Source organism: Antechinus flavipes, chromosome 1 (genome assembly GCF_016432865.1).
Source record: "Antechinus flavipes isolate AdamAnt ecotype Samford, QLD, Australia chromosome 1, AdamAnt_v2, whole genome shotgun sequence".
Lineage (NCBI taxonomy): Eukaryota > Metazoa > Chordata > Mammalia > Dasyuromorphia > Dasyuridae > Antechinus > Antechinus flavipes.
The window spans coordinates 656715228-656734015 of NC_067398.1; the positions used below are offsets into that span (position 1 = coordinate 656715228).

At 36.3% G+C, this 18788-nt stretch overlaps 1 protein-coding gene across 3 annotated transcripts in view; it reads right to left on the reverse strand.

Annotated features, from left to right (window-relative positions):
- The window catches only part of DDX39A (DExD-box helicase 39A), a 30433-nt gene that overhangs the window by 9455 nt on the left and 2190 nt on the right, over window positions 1-18788 (reverse strand). The window contains exon 1 of one of the 3 annotated variants that reach the window (XM_051971713.1): window positions 1551-1668. The exons of 1 other annotated variant lie outside the window; for it this stretch is intronic. The gene's annotated coding sequence lies outside the window, so the exon portion shown is untranslated. Of the gene's footprint in view, window positions 1-1517; window positions 1669-18788 lie in introns of those variants that run through there. One more of the 3 variants, XM_051971714.1, reaches the window with a different exon arrangement.

Here is an 18788-nt window from a genome sequence, read left to right on the forward strand (position 1 = left end):
ATCTATTGTTATTCTCCCACCTTTGGGATTCCAAAAATAAAGGTTAAAAAATATTCATTTCAGTCATCAAGAATATTACATTTTTTTCTCCTGAGATTCAGTCTCAAGCTACTTAAAATTTTATGGGCCTCAGAATCTAGCTACAGGTTGCTGGCTCTTATCCACACAGGAACTAGGTGCTCAGCTTAAAGAAGTAACAATTTATGAGCCCCCTAATGGATATGTAACTTAAGCTGGCAATTATAACTTTAAAGAACAATAAGAAAAATTTAGAAAAGTCACTCATCACACAAGCCTTTCCATTCTCTTTTGACCCTGTATTAGCCTGAATGGTTATCCCATAAGTCTCATAAGCGCCTTGGAATTTATAAACCAATTATTTTTAACTTTTAATTTTTAGTTTCACATCCTTTCCTCCATCCATCCTCTCGAATTCCTAAGAAACCTCTAAAAAAGTTTTCTCAAGTCCATTTATAGAAATTTTAGCACAAGTCTACAAGACTGCGTATTTTCAGACAGGACTGTTAAAACCCATCTTTCCAAGTGAACTTGCTACTACTTTGAAAAAATTTCCTGGATCAAATCAAAATCCCTCAAATAGCGAGAGACTCCAAACCTAGACCAGCAGGGAAAAATATCTGGCAAGTTATTGAAAAGGTACTTAAGGTCTCAAACATATGGAACTACGACAACTGGAGAAGGCTTGCTTATTTATGGTGAGGTTGGGCATGGGGTTGTTATTTTCAGTCACTGTAATTCACTAAGTCCCTAGGGAGAAGAGGAATAACAGTTGCAAAAGTGAGAGCTCCCATTCATGAAATCCCAGCTGTCTAAACTAATTAGTTAGACATAAAGACCTGGAGTCAGACATTTTGTCCAATCCGCACAAGAGAGGACTGCACGAAACAGGATGACAGACAGGAAAGGGTCAGTCATGAAACGGACATTTCTCGGTAGGGTTCACTAAAGCTTGTGCATGCGGGGGATCCCCACCAAAGCACAAATAGGGGGGGCTCCCCATAAAACCCAAGCATTGGGAGGGGGTCGTCGGCATGGAGAGATGCGGGAGGCTAGCTTTTGATGACCCTCAATCCAATTCAGCCTCGAGCCTTTTCCTTCGGCCTCCCCCACTCGGGTCTCGGGGTGCATTAGACAGTTTTGGGGACTGTAGTTTCGCGAGAGCAGGGAGTGATCGCGGCAGGAGGCGCTAGGCCCTTTACAACTCTCCCGCCCCATGCGGGCCGAACGCCTTCCCCAGTCCGGAGCCCCAACGGTCGGTCGGCCCCCGCGGTGGCGCGCGCGCGCCCCCAGCCCGGACTTCGACTCCGCCCCCGCCCCTGCCCCTGACCGGCGCGCGGCGGCGCGCGCAGTTTCCACTCCTAGGCCCCGGCCATCTCAGCCTCGCCTCGTGCATGCCCCCTCAATTTCAGCCCCAAAGCCTTTCCCTGCCCGACCCCGCTCCGGCGCAGCCCGACCTTCGTCCCTTAACGGCCTGCGCCCCCTCCTCCGCCGCGTACCTCTAAGTTAAACGCTTCTTCCCGGGTACCTACCCACGTTCCAAGCCAAGAGTTAACTAAGGCAAGATCTCGCGCTCGAGCGGAAACCGCCTTCCTTCTTCTTTCTCTTCCTCCTAAAGTTGGTGCACCACCTCCAAACTTCCCAGCCAACTTGCCTCCTTCACTGGGCTATTGGCCTTTCACTCAGAAGGGACTAAGTTCTGATTGGCTTATTGGTTTTAACCGCGCAAGTTACAGAGGGGGAAGGGACGATCCTAATGTTTCATTGGGTAAAATCTACGTCGATGCGAGCAAAAGCCTTTCTGAGTGGTCAAATTAATTCTAAGGGGATGGGACCATGTGACCAGGCTCGGCTATTACGTACTTACTGCCATGTTTAATAATGGCAAGATTATCTAGTGAAGCCTATCTGGGGCATTGTGCATTGTGGGTAGAAAGGACCTGAACTATAGATGATTCTCCTGCGGAGCTACACTGTGGGAGTTCTATCCCAGCTTATCCAAAGCTACAAAAACATTGTAATTAACAATTCTGACACTCAGACCAAATCCCACAAAGCACGCTCAAGTGCTTCCCAAACAATTTTTTAAAAATAAATTCGGTTAATGAACTGGAGGAGTCCTCAGCACCCAAAGGAAAGGAAAGAAACAGAAAGGAAAGAGATAATAGGAAAGAGTCAGAGATTATGGAAAAGCCGGGGTAGGTCAGAGAGGGTGTCCAGGAACAGCTCTCCATGGTGTTATCTTCTATTTTGACTATTCCTGCGACTTAAGCACCAAGATAGGTAGTTTCCACCTACTCCAGGTACTCCAAAATGGACCAACACAGGGTCCTTTTCACTTGAAAACGAAGCTCTTCCCCTTTCTCTTCTTCTCCCAAATCCATGCCTTTTCACTTGTTGTTTCTTATACTTGAAATACAATCCCTCCTCAATTCACCTGTTGGTTTCTTTCAAAACTAGATTCAAAATGCACCATATGCAAGAGTTCACCCCCTTTCTTTGAGTTCCTTCCACCTGATATTCTCTCCCATTTAGTGTCTTTATCCTAGATCACTGCTTTATTGTGGTTGAGGGACTTGTGAAGCTCACTTAAACGAGGAGCTATGCCATGCAGGGTTACCCAAAACTGCCTGGGTGTAGTAAAGATTTCAGGTGATCTAATGGAATAGTATGACAAAACACTTCAATAACCGTATAAACTATATTAAAGAATGAAGGATAAACTGTATTAAAATGAAAAAGATATACTACAAGCAGCTCAGATACTAATGAAACAATTGGATCAAAGCTAAAAGGTCTGGTGAAATGTGTCTTGGTGATGGAAGGAAAATCTGGTGCCATTAAAAAAAAAAAATCAGTATTAGGTATGATCCTGGAATGTAAACTCTATGAACCAAGATAAGCTGCATGTGGTCAAACAAGATATGAAAAGATTAACAACCACCTCTTATATAAAAGAGGATGGCAGAGGATGAGATAGATAGGTAGTATCATGGAAACAATGAACATGAGCTTGGACAGACCTCAGGAAGTAAAAGAGGTCAGAAGGACATGACTGAACAACAAATATCTGATATTTATATGGTTATCTGTAACTTGTCTTCCCCACTGATACAAGTGTTACATAAGGGCATAAATTTCTTTGTATCTCTTGTGCTTCATAAACAATAAATGCTTATTGACTGACTCACAGCTCTGGAAAAGGGAAAAATTTAGTTACTTCTCCTTAAATTTCTGTGTCCAAGGATAAAGCCCCAAACAGTCAACTCTGGTTCCTAGTAGCCAGGAGATGAATTGTCCTATGTGTGCAACAGCAAATAGGTCAGGATAACTAGATGGCAAAGTCCACGAAGGGGAATAATGTTTAAAATGGCTAAAAAAGCAAAAAGAGGCCACATTGTGAGAATCTTTACATATGAAATAGAGACATTTATATTCACTGTAGGCATTAGAGTTTAATGGGCATGAAAGAGATAAATAAAAGACTCCCTGCACTCCCTCATTGGTACCTACTTTCAAGGAGCTCAAGTAAAGCCTGCTCAAATGATTCAGAATTCTTAAGGGAAATTTGAGAATACAGAAGTCACTTTCAATCAAAGTAATCCCAAGGGCTTCATGGAAGAGAGAAAGACTTGAACTGGACCAAAAAAGAAGAGAGGGCATTCCCCTAATCCTATATTTTTAGTATTTTCTAGTTAAGGAAATAGGCCCAGAAAGGAAGAAACATGATCTAATTAAAAGATAACCGGACTTGGAGTCAAAAGACTTCAGTGTAGTCCCAGTTCCCACAAATGCAACTATGGAGATCTAGGTTCCATTTCTGCATTCTCTGTAAACTTGTTGAAGTTACTTGTTGCTTTCAGTCTGTAATGCTGTCTGATTCTGAGATACTTTTAGTAAATGACAAACAAACTGGTTAGAGCCCAAATAGATTCCCTCCCAGATAAGGAAGTTATAATGTTACAAAGGTAACAAAGGAGTTATAATGTTACCTATATACTACTACTTCTCAAAGAAACTGTTGCTACTTTCAGCTACAGAAGTCTTACCCTCACCAGACTGACAAGTCACATGTGACTCTATGAGTTCTCCCCATATAGGTCTATGGAGAATAGAAATATCTAAAATTGCTTGATCAATACTTCTGTAGAAAAAAAGAAATAATCCTTAAACAGTAAAGAGCCTATGTAACCCTTGGACCAGAATCCCAACTTTTACATTTACTCTTTCTTGTCGTTCAGTTATTTTAGTCTTGTTCAACTCTTCAAATCCCCTGTGAAAGTTTTTGTTGGCAAAGATAGTGGAGTGGTTTACCATTTCCTTCTCCAGCTCATTTAACAGATAAGGAAACTGAAGCAAACTAGGTTAAGTGATTTGCCCAGGGTCACACCTAGTAAATGTCTGAGGTCAGATCTGAACTTGAAAAAGTCTTTCTGACTCCAGCCCTAGGGTTCTATACATTTTGACATTTAATTGTTCTTTAACCCTTTCTATTATTGGTAAATCTGAAAGTAAAAGTTTCCCTTGGAAGCTTGCATATATTTACCCTTTTATCTGAATAGCTTCTCCTGATTCTCCCAGTTGTTGGTGTCCTTCATGTCTCTAAAATAATGAGGTGTTTACACTATGTGTAAGTATACATAGGATACATAAAATTTCACTTCATTTTAATTATTTTAACTTTTGAATACATCTCAATCAATCATAGGCATTAACTAAAGAAAAGAAATCTGATTAAAGAAGAGAGTAACACAATTAAAAGCAAAAATACCTTTGAGTTGATAAATAAAACTAGGGGTAAATTTTAAAACAATTAATTAGACAAGCAGCTAAATAACCTGATTAAGACTGAAAGAAAACTAACTTGTTGCTATCAAAAATGAAAGAAAAAAATGAACTAGGAAAAATTGAACAGGAAATAAAAGAAATTGTTAGAAACTGATTTGCCCAATTATATGCCTACAAAATGACAACTTAGAAGAAACCGATGAATGTTTTAAAATATTTAAAATACTCAGGTTAATGAAAAATGTAAAGGACCCATTATCAATAAAAGAAATTGGACAAGCCTTACGTTAACTTCTAAAGAAAAAAATCCAGAACCAGGGGGATTAAGTGAATTCTAGCAAACATTCAAATGACAATTCCAATACTGAACAGACTATTTACAATAATAAGATATCCTTCTAATTTTTTGTTTGATTCAATTATGATCATGAAACCTAAACTAGGAAGAGACTTTCTGTCTCATTGACAGAATATTGCAGACCAATATCTCCAAGAAACATTAATGCAAAAAATGTGAATAAATTATTAGCAAGTATGACACAGCAACATATTTAAAAATATTATGCATGATAGCTAGTTTGGATTCTAACCAAAAATGTAGAATTGGTTCAAAGACTATAAATACAATATACAATGTTAATAATATGGATAATAAAATCATTGTTATATCAATTGATGCTGAAAGAGCTTTTGACAAAATCTAACACTCATTTCTATTTTAAAAAACATAACCAAAAAAAAAAAAAAACCCCTACAAATCACAGGAATAAGTGGATGTTTCCCTAATATAATTACTATTCCCCCCACCCCAGTGGAGGCAATTGGGGTTAAGTGGCTTGCCTAGGGTCACACAGGTAGGACCTGTTAAATGTCTGAGGCAAAATTTGAATTCAAGTCCTCCTGATTTCAGGGCTGGTACTCTATCCACTTTGCCACCTAGCTGCCCCTATAATTAGTACATTTAAAAAGTTTTATTGACATTTTGTTTTTACATTTAGAGATTACTTCCTATTATATGAGAATTCTCCTCTAACAAAGTAAAACAAATAATAGTATCCACAGCTGAAAGTATGCAAAATTTCACAAATCTCTAGAGTCCCTCACCTGTTTCAAAAAACCATCAGAAATCTATTTTTTCCCTTCTCATTGACAAAAAAAGAAAAGAAAATCCTTGTAACAAATATATTTGTATATATACAAATATGTTGTATGTCTTTCTGTACCTTAAATTCATCACCTCTCTGACATGAATATATTTCACCATTATCTGCTGGAACACAAATGGTCATTATTATTGATCATAGTTCTAATAACAAAATTACTTGGTTTTTATAGTGTTATTGTTCTTATGCAAATTGTTATCCTGATTCTGTTCATTTCATTCTTCATCATAATAAGTCTTTAATATCATTAATTTTACAATATTGATGTTATAATATAAAGCGTTCTTTTGGTTCTGCTTACTTCACTCTGTATCAATTCACCTAAGTGTTTCCATGTCTTTTTAAAATCCTCTTCTTTCCTCATTTCTTACAGTATTCCATGGCATTCATATATCACAACTTATTTGACATTTCTCAATTAATAGGCATCTCTTTAATTTCCCACTTTTTTACTGTCACAAAAAATAAAACAACAAAAAAAAAACTGTTATAAATATTTTTGTACCTGTGGGACCTTATCCTCTTTCTTTGAGTTCTTTTGGTATAGGTAATGTTATGGCTGAATCACACATTGTTTAGTAACTTTTTCAGTATAATTTTAAATTACATTCTATCAATTCTCTAGTCTATCCACAATGTTATCAATGTGTCTATTTTCCCATAGCTCCTCCAACATTTATGATTTTTTGGTCATTTTTGCCACTATAATGAATATGAAATAACATCTCAGAATTGCTTTAATTTTTATTTCACTAATTAGTAGTGATTTCAAGCATTTTTTTTAATATGAGCACCTAGGTTTCTTCCCTTGAGAAGACAATTCTCAGACGAAGAAATTAAAACTATAGACATATGAAAATATGCTCCAAATCATTATTAGTCAGAGAAATGCAAATTAAGACAACTCTGAGATATCTCTACACACCTGTCAGATTGGCTAGAATGATAGGGAAAGATAATGCGGAATGCTGGAGGGGATGTGGGAAAACAGGGACACTGATACATTATTGGTGGAATTGTGAACACATCCAGCCATTCTGGAGAGTAATTTGGAACTGTGCTCAAAAAGTTATCAAACTGTGCATACCCTTTGATCCAGCAGTGTTTCTACTGGGCTTATACCCCAAAGAGATACTAAAGAAGGGAAAGGGACCTGTATGTGCCAAAATGTTTGTGGCAGCCCTGTTTGTAGTGGCTAGAAGCTGGAAAATGAATGGATGCCCATCAATTGGAGAATGGTTGAGTAAATTGTGGTATATGAACATTATGGAATATTATTGTTCTGTAAGAAATGACCAGCAGGATAAATACAGAGAGGCTTGGAGAGACTTACATGAACTGATGCTAAGTGAAATGAGCAGAACCAGGAGATCATTATATACCTCAACAACAATACTGTTTGAGGATGTTTTCTGATGGAAGTGGATCTCTTCGATAAAGAGAGCTAATTCAGTTTCAACTGATCAAGGATGGACAGAAGCAGCTACACCCAAAGAAAGAACACTGGGAAATGAATATAAACTGCTTGCATTTTTGTTTTTCTTCCCAGGTTATTTATAGCTTCTGAATTCAATTCTCCCTGTGCAACAAGAGAACTATTTGGTTCTGCACACATATATTGTATCTAGGATATACTGTAACCTATTTAACATGTAAAGGACTGCTTGCCATCTGAGGGAGGGGGTAGAGGGAGGGAGGGGAAAAATCAGAACAGAAGTGAGTGCTAGGGATAATGCTGTAAAAAAATTTCCCTAGCATGGGTTCTGTCAATAAAAAGTTACTTAAAAAAAAAAAAGAGAGAGAGAGAGAGAGAGAGAATAGTCTATTTATATCCTTAGACAGGAAAGCATGATATATATTCGAGAAAACTTAGAGGACTTTCTAATAAAATCAAGGATAAAGCAAAAATATCCATCAGCATCAATAATATTTAGCATACTACTAGCTACGTATAAGACAAGAGAAGCAAAGAGAAAACAAAATTATTGAGTTTTACAGATATATATGTATAATATATTTAGAAGTCAACTAAAAATTAACTGAAATAACTTCAGCACAATTATAAAATATTAGATCCACATAAGTCATCAGCATTCTTATATATTACTAACAAAATCAAGCAAGGAAATCTAGAAAAAGATATGCCATTCAAAACAATTACAGAAGCTATAAAATATTTAGTAGTGTGTCTACAGATTCACCCTGGGACCATATAAATCTAACTATAAAATGTTTTTTGGTTAAACAATGACAAACCTAAATTATTAAAGAAACTTTAACTACTCAAGGATAGTTCAAGCCAATATAATGACAATACTTTCTAAATTATTTATTCTATGCCATGTTAATAGAACTCAAAAGAATATTTTACAAAACCAGAAAAAATAGCAGAATTCATATGAAGGGACAAAAGGTAAACAATTTCAAGTGTAATATTTTTTAAGTAGGAAAGAAGGAGGTCTATCTGTATCAGATTTCAATCTGTGCTACAAAACAGTAATCATTTAAACAGTTTGGTAATCAGTTATTATTTATTAAGCACATACTATGTATGCTACATGCTACATACTATGCTATGCACTGGTAATTGTTTTTAAAAAGGGAAGGGGGGTGAAGCTAAGTGGCATAGTAGATAGAGCACTAGCCCTGAAGTCAGGAGGACCTAAGGACACTTAATACTTCCCAACTGGGTGACCCTGGGCAAGTCACTTAACCCCAATTGCCTCGGGGGGAGTGGGGGGAATCATGATGTGGAGAAGGGAATCTATCAATAGAAGAGATAAAGTACACTGCATAAAAAAGGAAGCAAAAAAAAAAAAAAAACCAAAAACTAGAGTAGCACAGTGTTTGGTAAACTCAAGTATCCCATATACTAAGGAAAGAACTTGCTATTTGAAAAAAAAAAAAATCCTGAGAAAATGGAACAACAACAGGGCAGAAATTGTTTTAGACTACTACTTTCTATCATATACCAGTTTAAGTTCCAAATGGGTTTGACTTAGATATTTTTTTAAATTACAGCTGGGACCGCTAGGTGGTGCAATGGAGTGGATAGAACATAGGCCCTGGAGTCAGGACACATGATAACAGTTGTGAGACTGGGAACAAGGTACCCATCTTTAATTGCCTTCCCCATCTATTCCCATCCCCATCCCCAGCCCCCCCCCCAAAAAAAAATCACAGAATAAACAAATCAGAGGAGCAAGGAAGCAATTCCATTTTAAATCTATGAATAAAGGAAGAATCAATGAATAAATGATAAAGACAATCATACAAGATATAATGGACAGTATTGATTATATGAAATTTTAAAATTTTTGCACAAGCAAATATAATGTAAAAATTAAAAAGGGAAGCCAATAACTGGGGATATGGGGAAATCCTTGCAATAAGTTTATCTCATAAGGGCTTCATTTCCAAAGAAATGATTCAAATATATGTCTTAAGAGCCATTTCCCAGTTATATCCCCTTAGTATAGTAACAGAAAGTTTTCCAAAAAAGAAACCCAAGTTATCAACAATCATGAGAAAATGTTTAATACCTTTAATAAGCAGAGAAATGAAAATTAAAGTAACTTTAAAGTTTCATCTCACACCCATCAGACTGATAGAAATGACAAATGCTAGAGGCAATACATTAGTATTCCATTGATAGAGCTGTTCAACCATTCTGGAAAGCAAATATGCCTATTCATATGCTAAACTGTCATATCTTTTGGCCTGGCTAAACTAGGCCTTTACCTCCCAAAAAAATTAAGGAAAAGAGAAAAAGATCTATATGAACAAAAACATTTAAGACACATTATAGACAAAATTGGAAACAAAGGTGCTATCCTTTTGGGGAATAACTAAACAAATTATAGTATATTAATATATGAAATAATATTATTACATAAGAAGTGACTTAAGTGGATTAATTTCAAAGGAAACTTAGAAATTCTTTCTGAACAAATGCAGATCCACATAAGCAGAACTAGGAGAACTATGTATTACAACATTTAGAGAAAAATATCTTTGAAGAACTTAGCCCATTTTATTTCTTAGGTTCAAAATAAAATATATACAATTAAAAAAATAACAACAAAGGACTTAGAATCCTGATCAATGCAATAATAAATCACAATTCCAAATGAATGGAGATGATGCATGCCATTCACCTCATTTCTCAGAAAGGTGATTAATTTGAAATCTAGAAAGATTTATACATTTTCAAACATAACTAACATGGGATTTTGTTTTATTGGATTATGTAAATATGTTTTGAAGTGTTTTTTATCATTGGGAAGCAGAATGGTGGAAGGAACAATAGATAAAAATGCTTGTTATTTTAAAAATTAAAGAGAAAATCTTTGAAAGTCATTTGATGGAGTGAAGTGATGGTTATCTATATATGAATATTGAGATCATTAGCACTGGGGATAAACATTTCAGTGAACTGAGAGGGAGGAGAGGGCAATCCTTCTCTGTCTCTTGAATTCCTGGGGGAAGTGGAGGAAGAGGAGCATTTTGGCCTGGAGTTGCTCTCCTCCTATCTTCTTGTCTTGAGGAGTTAGCTTCCCAGTGATGTCCTAGCATCTTTGCAGGACTAATTTACAGAAATACCAGCAAAGATTCAATATGCTCAAGAGGAACTTTGTACCCCATAAATGGAAGAAAAGGACTTCTAATTATTACGAGCTAAACATTGCCTATTGCCCCTTGTCACATAAATTATTTAAACTTGAGTCCACTGGACTCTTTTGTTTTGAAACAGTTGGAGTTAAGTGACTTGCCCAGGGTCATATAGCTAGTAAGTATCTGAAGTCAGCTTTGAACTCCTGTCCTCCTGAATTCAGGCTGATACTCTATCTACTTCTCCTTCTAGCTGCTCTTCCCCTGGATCCTTCATGCACTTATAGGAGAGTTATCACACACTTTGGGGGATATTTTGTACAAACTATTTTTGCTGTACCATTTAATAAATATGCCCGTATAAAAGCTACTGAAGGCTGGTAGACTAAATGAGTTTTAACTGCTAATATATTTGGGGAGAAGGGGAGCAGAACAGGAAGCATGTCAGTGGAAGATTTAGCCAACAGCATTAGAAAATCACCCCTGATTCCTCAGGTGTGGGTTAGACTAGAATTTTGAAGGGGGATATAGCCTTGTTCCAAAATCTGAAATTAATCTGTGAGAATGGGTGTTGGGATAAAGATTTTCAGGACTTATTGGATAATGTGTATATTTTACATTTATTTCTGTGTTTACTTATTGTTTCCCTCCAGTAGAATAGAAATACTTAATAACTGCTATTTTCATCTTCTGTTTCCATATACCCAGTACCTAGCAGAGTATACAGGATATGTGCAGAATGAATCACTGAGTTATTTCTGTGTATCTCTCCCTATTCAATTGTCTCTCTCTCCATATAAACATGTAATTTACATATTATATATAAATAAATATTTATGTATATAGAGCATATATTTATAGTCCTCTATCACATAATAATATACATATTAAGTAAATATTACTAAATACATTAATATGAATATTACTAATAATTATCTAATACATGTATATCTTTACCTAATATATTTCATATAGTATATAATACATAATATGCATATATTACATAAGACACAATGTGTTGGCGTACATAGACATTACATCCATGAAGAGTGACCAACAAAGCTCTTTCCTCTAGCAGATCATTACCCTTAGGAATACCTTTATTCTCACCTCATGAGAGATCAGCAACCCACCATCTGAAGATACATGATTCTTCAGAACAAGCCCATAAGCTGCGGATGAACCTTAGTTCCTCTGACTGGCTACTGGTCGCTACTTCAGGCTTTGAAGTAGTGCTCTAGTCTCTGTTCATTTTTTATATCTGTGTCCATCCTTTTTTTAAAGGCCAAGTCTATGAGTGCAGATCAAATTAATATTAGTGATGAATAATTCAAAGTAATCAAAGTAATATTAGTGATATTCCAAATGTAATATCACTGGGGAAGTTGTCATCTTGTATTAAGAAGTATCTCCAATCTAGGTCACGTGAGCAACAAGATAGAGGATCCCCACAATCTCTCAAACCTTTCTAAATTATACACCAAAGATAAAGTAACTTCAGTTTTCTCCATGGTCTAGAATATCTAGAATCCAAAAAGTTACAAAAACAATCCCAAACTGATGCTCAATGATCCTGAGCTCACTCAGTACCCCTTCCCTACTTCTAACAGACTAAAGGATATAACACAAGCTTACAACAAAAGCAATCAATATCTGGTCATCCCTCCCCCCCACTCCTTTTATTACTAGCCCCAGTCTGTATAAATTTGATCTGGTCGTTATAGACAGCCAGTATAAGTGTAACCCACAAAGAGCAAAAGTTTGTCATAACACCAGTTTTGCAAAGCTCCACATTGTCAGTTCAGATCAAAAAACTTAACAGAGAGAATGGGACAGAAAAGCAGAACAGGTCACTGTGTGACTGGAGGGGCTATGAAGCACTCCACTAAAGCTGAGGGAAAGAGCATAGCAACTAGCTAGGGCCAGTTTTGACCACTCAAAAGTTACTTGAGGCTGAGATCTAGGTTAATGAACCATGAATTGCCTGACATGGAAGAAGACTGAGATACTTCAAGATCCAGCCACAATCAGAGGGAAGGGTATCAGAAAATGAATGATAGGGGGAAATTAAGGGAGGAGGAGAAGAAAGGAGAAATTGAAATGATCAGAATTCAGGAAGTTGAAAATTCAAAGATTTTGAACATAAGCAGATAAATCTGTGAGGAAACAGAAGCAACAGAAGGAAATATGGCCTTTAGAGCTAGTAAATTAGTTCAGGCATCTATGAATAAATACTGCAAAACAAAGGAAAATGATCCAACTCTTGTTGAAACAGAGGACTTTGTGGAATGTGAAGAGAACATGAGAATATGCTGTTCCTCTGAGGTTTAAAAAGGGGTTTCTTAAACTTTTCCCACTAGTCTTCCCTTTTTGCCAGAGAAATTTTTATACAATTCTCTATATAAAATAAGGATACAAATCAAACATTTACTGATAATACATCTTAATTTGTTAATCCCCACATTCAATTATGGAATCCCATGTGGGGTCACCACTCACAGTTCAAGAAGCTTTGGTTTAAAAGAAAAATTACAATTATGAGAGACAAATTTATGGCCTGCATAATGAAAAGAATAGAAAAATGGAATCTGTAAGGACAGCCTCAACAAAGAAACAAAAGAAAGAATAATATATTGGGAATGCAAATACATAGAAGTAAAGGATAATCTGAGAGAAGCAAATATGTATATATATATATATGTATATATCAAATATAGATATGTGTGTGTATCAAATATATGTGTGTATATATATATTAATATATATATCACTGTGTAAGCAAAACATAGAAGATAGGGTATAGAGAGACAACCTAAGGATCATAGATCATAGAAAATTCAAAGATTTTGAACAGAAGCAGATAAATCTGTGAGGAAATAGAAGCAACAGAAGGAAATATGGCCTTCATATTTCCCAGAAGAGATCATAGAAGAGCTACCCAGCACTTCTAAACATAGAGAGGCTGCAAACTCCAAGATATACAGTGGTTAAATTGATTAAATTTATATTTAATAAACTGATTAAATTCAATTTAATTCAGAAACAAGAAGATCTGCAAGGGACTGGGAGAAAGACCCTGATAAGCCAATAATAATAAATCAGACATTTATATAGTTGCCAGGTACTATGCTAAGTGCTGTACAAATATCTCATTTTATTTTCACAACAATCCTGGGAGGTATGTACAATTAATAAAAACCTTAAAATATAAATATGCTATTGATATAAATACAAAGAAAAGGAAAAAAAAATATGTATATATATGCACATGCGTGCACACACACACACACAAACACACACATATCATCAAACCTAGAACAAAGGTCCAATCTTTTAACTTTCTCTTTCTTCTCAAATCCTTTTAGCTCTAATTTTCTGGCTCCATTATTCAACTAAAATAGTGGCCTTTTCTCATTTCTCACCTTTCTTGACCTTGCTATTGATCACCTTTCTTTTGGTTCCCCTCCTACCTATATTTGTTCCCTATCTCTTTTGTTAGATCTTTATCCATGCCATGCCCTCTATTAATGAGTGTCTCTGAGGACCCAGTACTCAACTCACTTTTATCTCTCAATTATCATCTCTATGTAGATAAGTCCTAGATTTGCCTATCCAGTGTTAGTATTGCTCTAGAATTTCAGTCCTTTGTCACTGTCTTTTGGACTTCTGGAACTGGGCATTTCAAACTCAACACAATCAAGATTGTACTCATTATCTTCTCCCTTCCTCCAACACTACCCCCTTCCCAACTTCTCTACTGCTATTGAAGATAACACTTGTTCTAGTCACTTAGATTCTGACATCTTCTGTGTAATCCTCAAATACTCACTTTTATTCACCCCGTATTTAATATTAATTCTTTCTAACATCACAACTCTCACATTTATCCTCTTTTCTCCACTCACAAGCACAGCTCTAATTCAGTCCCTTATAACATTATGCTTTTATCATTGTAGTAATAAATTCTAGTCTCCCTGCTTCAAGTCTTTCTCCACTCCATTCCATCTTCCACCCATTTGTCAAAATGATCTTCCTAAGACATTGTTCTGACCAGAGCATTCCTTACCCCCAGCACAGTAAACTACTGGCTCTCTATTACCTCCAAGATCAAATATAAAAATCCTCTATTTGGCTTTTAAAACTCATCATAACCTAGCTTTCTACTTTTACAGTTTTCTTACATTTTTTCTCACTTTTTTCTATTTAATATCCACCAACACTGTTGCCTTGTCTGTTGCTTTCATGTGATTCCATCCTTTTTCATTGCTTCTCTCCCTGCTCACATACACCTCCCAGCTTTTAGGGCTTTGGTTAGGGCAGGTAAAAAAGTGAGAATCCTTTCCTGGTCCCACAATTGTTAGTGCCTTCTGTCTTGAGACTACCTCTTATTTCCACTGCATTATCTTATATGTATATAATTGTTTGAATGTAATCATATATAGATTATGAGTCTTTTGAGGACAGAGCTCTTGTTTTTGCCCTTCTTTGTAGCCCTAGTCCTTAGTACAGTGATCTAAATTCAGAAAGTGCTTAATAGATACATTGATTAATTAACTTTCTTGGACTATTGCTAGCTAATTGGTTTCTCTGCCTCAAATTTTCAAATTTCTCCCCATTCAATTCTATCCTCTGTTTTTTTCCCTGTTAGAATAAGCTTTCTAAGCAACAAACTGGGAAAACATCTTCACAGTTAAAGGTTCTGATAAAGGCCTCATTTCCAAAATATATAGAGAATTGACTCAAATTTATAAGAAATCAAGCCATTCTCCAATTGATAAATGGTCAAAGGATATGAACAGACAATTTTCAGATGATGAAATTGAAACTATTACCACTCATATGAAAGAGTGTTCCAAATCACTATTGATCAGAGAAATGCAAATTAAGACAACTCTGAGATACCACTACACAGCTGTCAGATTGGCTAAGATGACAGGAAAAAAAGAATGATGAATGTTGGACGGGATGAGGGAAAATTGGGACACTAATGCATTGTTAGTGGAGTTGTGAATGAATCCAACCATTCTGGAGAGTAATCTGGAATTATGTCCAAAAAGTTATCAAACTGTGCATCCCTTTGATCCAGCAGTGTTTCTATTGGGCTTATATCCCAAAGAAATACTAAAGAAGGGAAAGGGACCTGTATGTGCCAAAATATACTTGTGGTAGTCCTGTTTGCAGTGGCTAGAAACTGGAAATTGAATGGATGCCCATCAATTGGAGAATGGCTGGGTAAATTGTGGTATATGAATGTTATAGAATATTATTGTTCTGTAAGAAATGACCAGCAGGATGAATACAGAGAGGCTCGGAGAGACTCACATGAATTGATGCTAAGTGAAATGAGCAGAACCAGGAGATCATTATATACCTCAACAACGATACTGTATGAAGATGTATTCTGCTGGAAGTGGATTTCTTTGACAAAGAGACCTAACTCAGTTTCAATTGATCAATGATGGACAGAAGCAGCTACACCCAAAGAAAGAACACTAGGAAATAAATGTAAACTATTTGCATTTTTGTTTTTCTTCCCAGGTTATTTTTACCTTCTGAATCCAATTCTTCCTGTGCAATAAGAGAACTGTTCTGTTCTGCTTACACATATTGTATCTAGGATATATTGCAACATATTTAACATATATAGGACTGCTTGCCATCTAGGGGAGGAGGTGGAGAGAGGGAGGGAAAAAATCGGAACAGAAGTGAGCGCAAGGGATAATGTTGTAAAAAATTACCCTGGCATGGGTTCTGTCAATAAAAAAGTTATTATTAAAAATAATAATAAGCTTCCTAAAAATGCAGGTCTGAATACATTTTCCTCCTATTTAATAAAGTCAAGTAACTCCCTATTACTTCTAGATCAAATATAAAGTCTTCTGTTTGGCATGTAAAGCTAGCTCTTCTTAATCTACTTTTCCTTCCTACTTTTCCATCTTTATTACACTTTATTTCATGGATTTTATAATCTGGCCACACCAGCCCCCCCTTTACTGCTCTTCTACTGCACTCTATTCTTTAAGTATAATCCATATATGCTCTGGAGATCCTTATCCCATTTCCTTCTCTTACATATTAGTCTTAGGTCCTGGGTAAGGCTATATGTCTTACAGGGTTCTAGTATAATTCTAAGTGTTTTTCTAATTTTATGACTCAAACCTCTATTAGTAAGGAGGTATGGTGATTTGCCCCAAGACTCAAAGTCAACCAGCCTTAAGTATGATTGTTTTGGGTTTTTGTTTTGTTTTGTTTTGTTTTGTTTTGTTTTGTTTTGTTTTGTTTTTCCAAAAACATCCTCCAAAGCGTGTGACAAACTCTCCTACGAGTACATAAAGAATCCGGGGGAAAGTAGCCTCAAGTTTTAGTTTGTGGCAAAGGGCTAATGCATAACTTCTGGTTGCTAGAACACCTTTTCTTCCATTCAGAAGGTGCACAAAAAACTCTCCCATTAGCATGGTGAATCTGTGTCCATTCTGTTCCTGACTCGTGATAATAGACACTGCTGTCAGCTAATCCAGGCATGCTGCTTGGACTTTGTGGAGAAGATGGGAAGTTCAACATCATCTGGGCTTTTTGAAGCTCACAAGGTCCTTCTCTGGACAAAGAGAGGGTGGAAAGAGACTTGTAGATATCAGAAGCTAAGTCCTTGCCTCCTTCCTTTCAACCTAGGTGGCTCCTCCTCAGGGATGTACTAGAAAGCTATCCTTGCTCTACTTTCTAAACTTGCCCAATTCCAGCTAACTAGAAGTTTTTATACAGTATGGGGATAATAGAATCAAATCCTGCAGCCACTAGAAACAGACTTCAAAAGGCTTTCAAAGATCTTTTACATTTAGTCTTTAAGGATTCTGATTGAAATGGATTGATTAGGCATTTTAACACTTACTTTAAGTGACTGATGACTGGATTAAGTAAATCAAACTACAAACTTGGAGTGTTTTCCTTCCTCACTTTCACTTCTGAATTCCCCTGGCTTCCTTCAAAACTCAGCTCAAATATTACATTCTCAAGGAGGCCTTTCCTGGTTTTCCACATCCATACCCAAATTTCTTCCTATCTATTCTGTATATATCTTATCTATATCTAGATGTGTTGTCTTCCCCATTAGAGTATGAGCTTCCTAAGGTCAAGGACTATTTCTGCTTTCCTTTGTATCTCTTTGTATCCCTAGGGCTTATTATTATGTTTTATTAAATGCTGTGGACAGTGATTCACCAGAAGTCTTTTAAAGTCCAGGTCTCTTCCAAGCCTCTTTTTCTCATTTCTGACCATCCATATTCAAAGTTTAATTCAGTTGTGATATTAATAGTTCAATAATGTTGAGTTTTAAATGCTGGATTAAATGATTTAAATACATATATATGTATACACACACGTATTTCCAAAACCTTGACTACCTTGAGCTTTGTACTTGTGATAGATTCTCCTTCCTCTCATAATTTCCTAATGAAGTTTTCTTTCTTACTCTATTGCATCTATCAGGTTGAAGAAGGATTTCATTTGATCTCTAAATCAAATAACATAAATATTTGTTCCTTGTCAATGCTCACAAAAGCAAAAAGGAAGTGGGTGCAATTCCTAGTTGGAAATAAACATGTGACAAATTCACAATGTCCATTCTCTTTGCAAAAAGTAGGTTTATTTAGGAGAAGAGATTACAGACAAAATAAGAGGTAAAATAGGCACCAGGAGTGGCAAATATGAAATAGAGTTAGGAGAGCATTATCAAGGAGAGGAATTTGGAAGAATCCATTAAAGGAATATGTCGTGAAGTCTAAGCATTCCATAGACTGGCAGGTTAGATCTTCAAAGGAATTAAGTAGACTAACCAGAATTAGCTGTATGTAAGGAGAAACACACAATTCGAGGGACACACTATGAGAGGGAAAGAGAGTACCTCATAATGGGCTTAGTCCTGGGAAGAATTTAGTAAAGATCTTCAAGAGCAAATCTTTTAGAGGGAAAGAACAGCCTTGGGGATTTCTCAAGGAAGCTAAGGGAAGAATTTGATAACTCAGAGGGAGGAGGGGTTAAGGATAAACCAGATGGAATGCTTCTGGCTGGCTAGGTCCCAAACCTGTCTAAAGATATGCCAATCAATATCTCAAAAGTTGTTTAAATAGAGGGATAGACAATGAAGTTAGTGAAAATCCTCACAATCATATACAAGGGTAGTCTGGGAATTGGTTATGTCTGAGAAGCCAGATA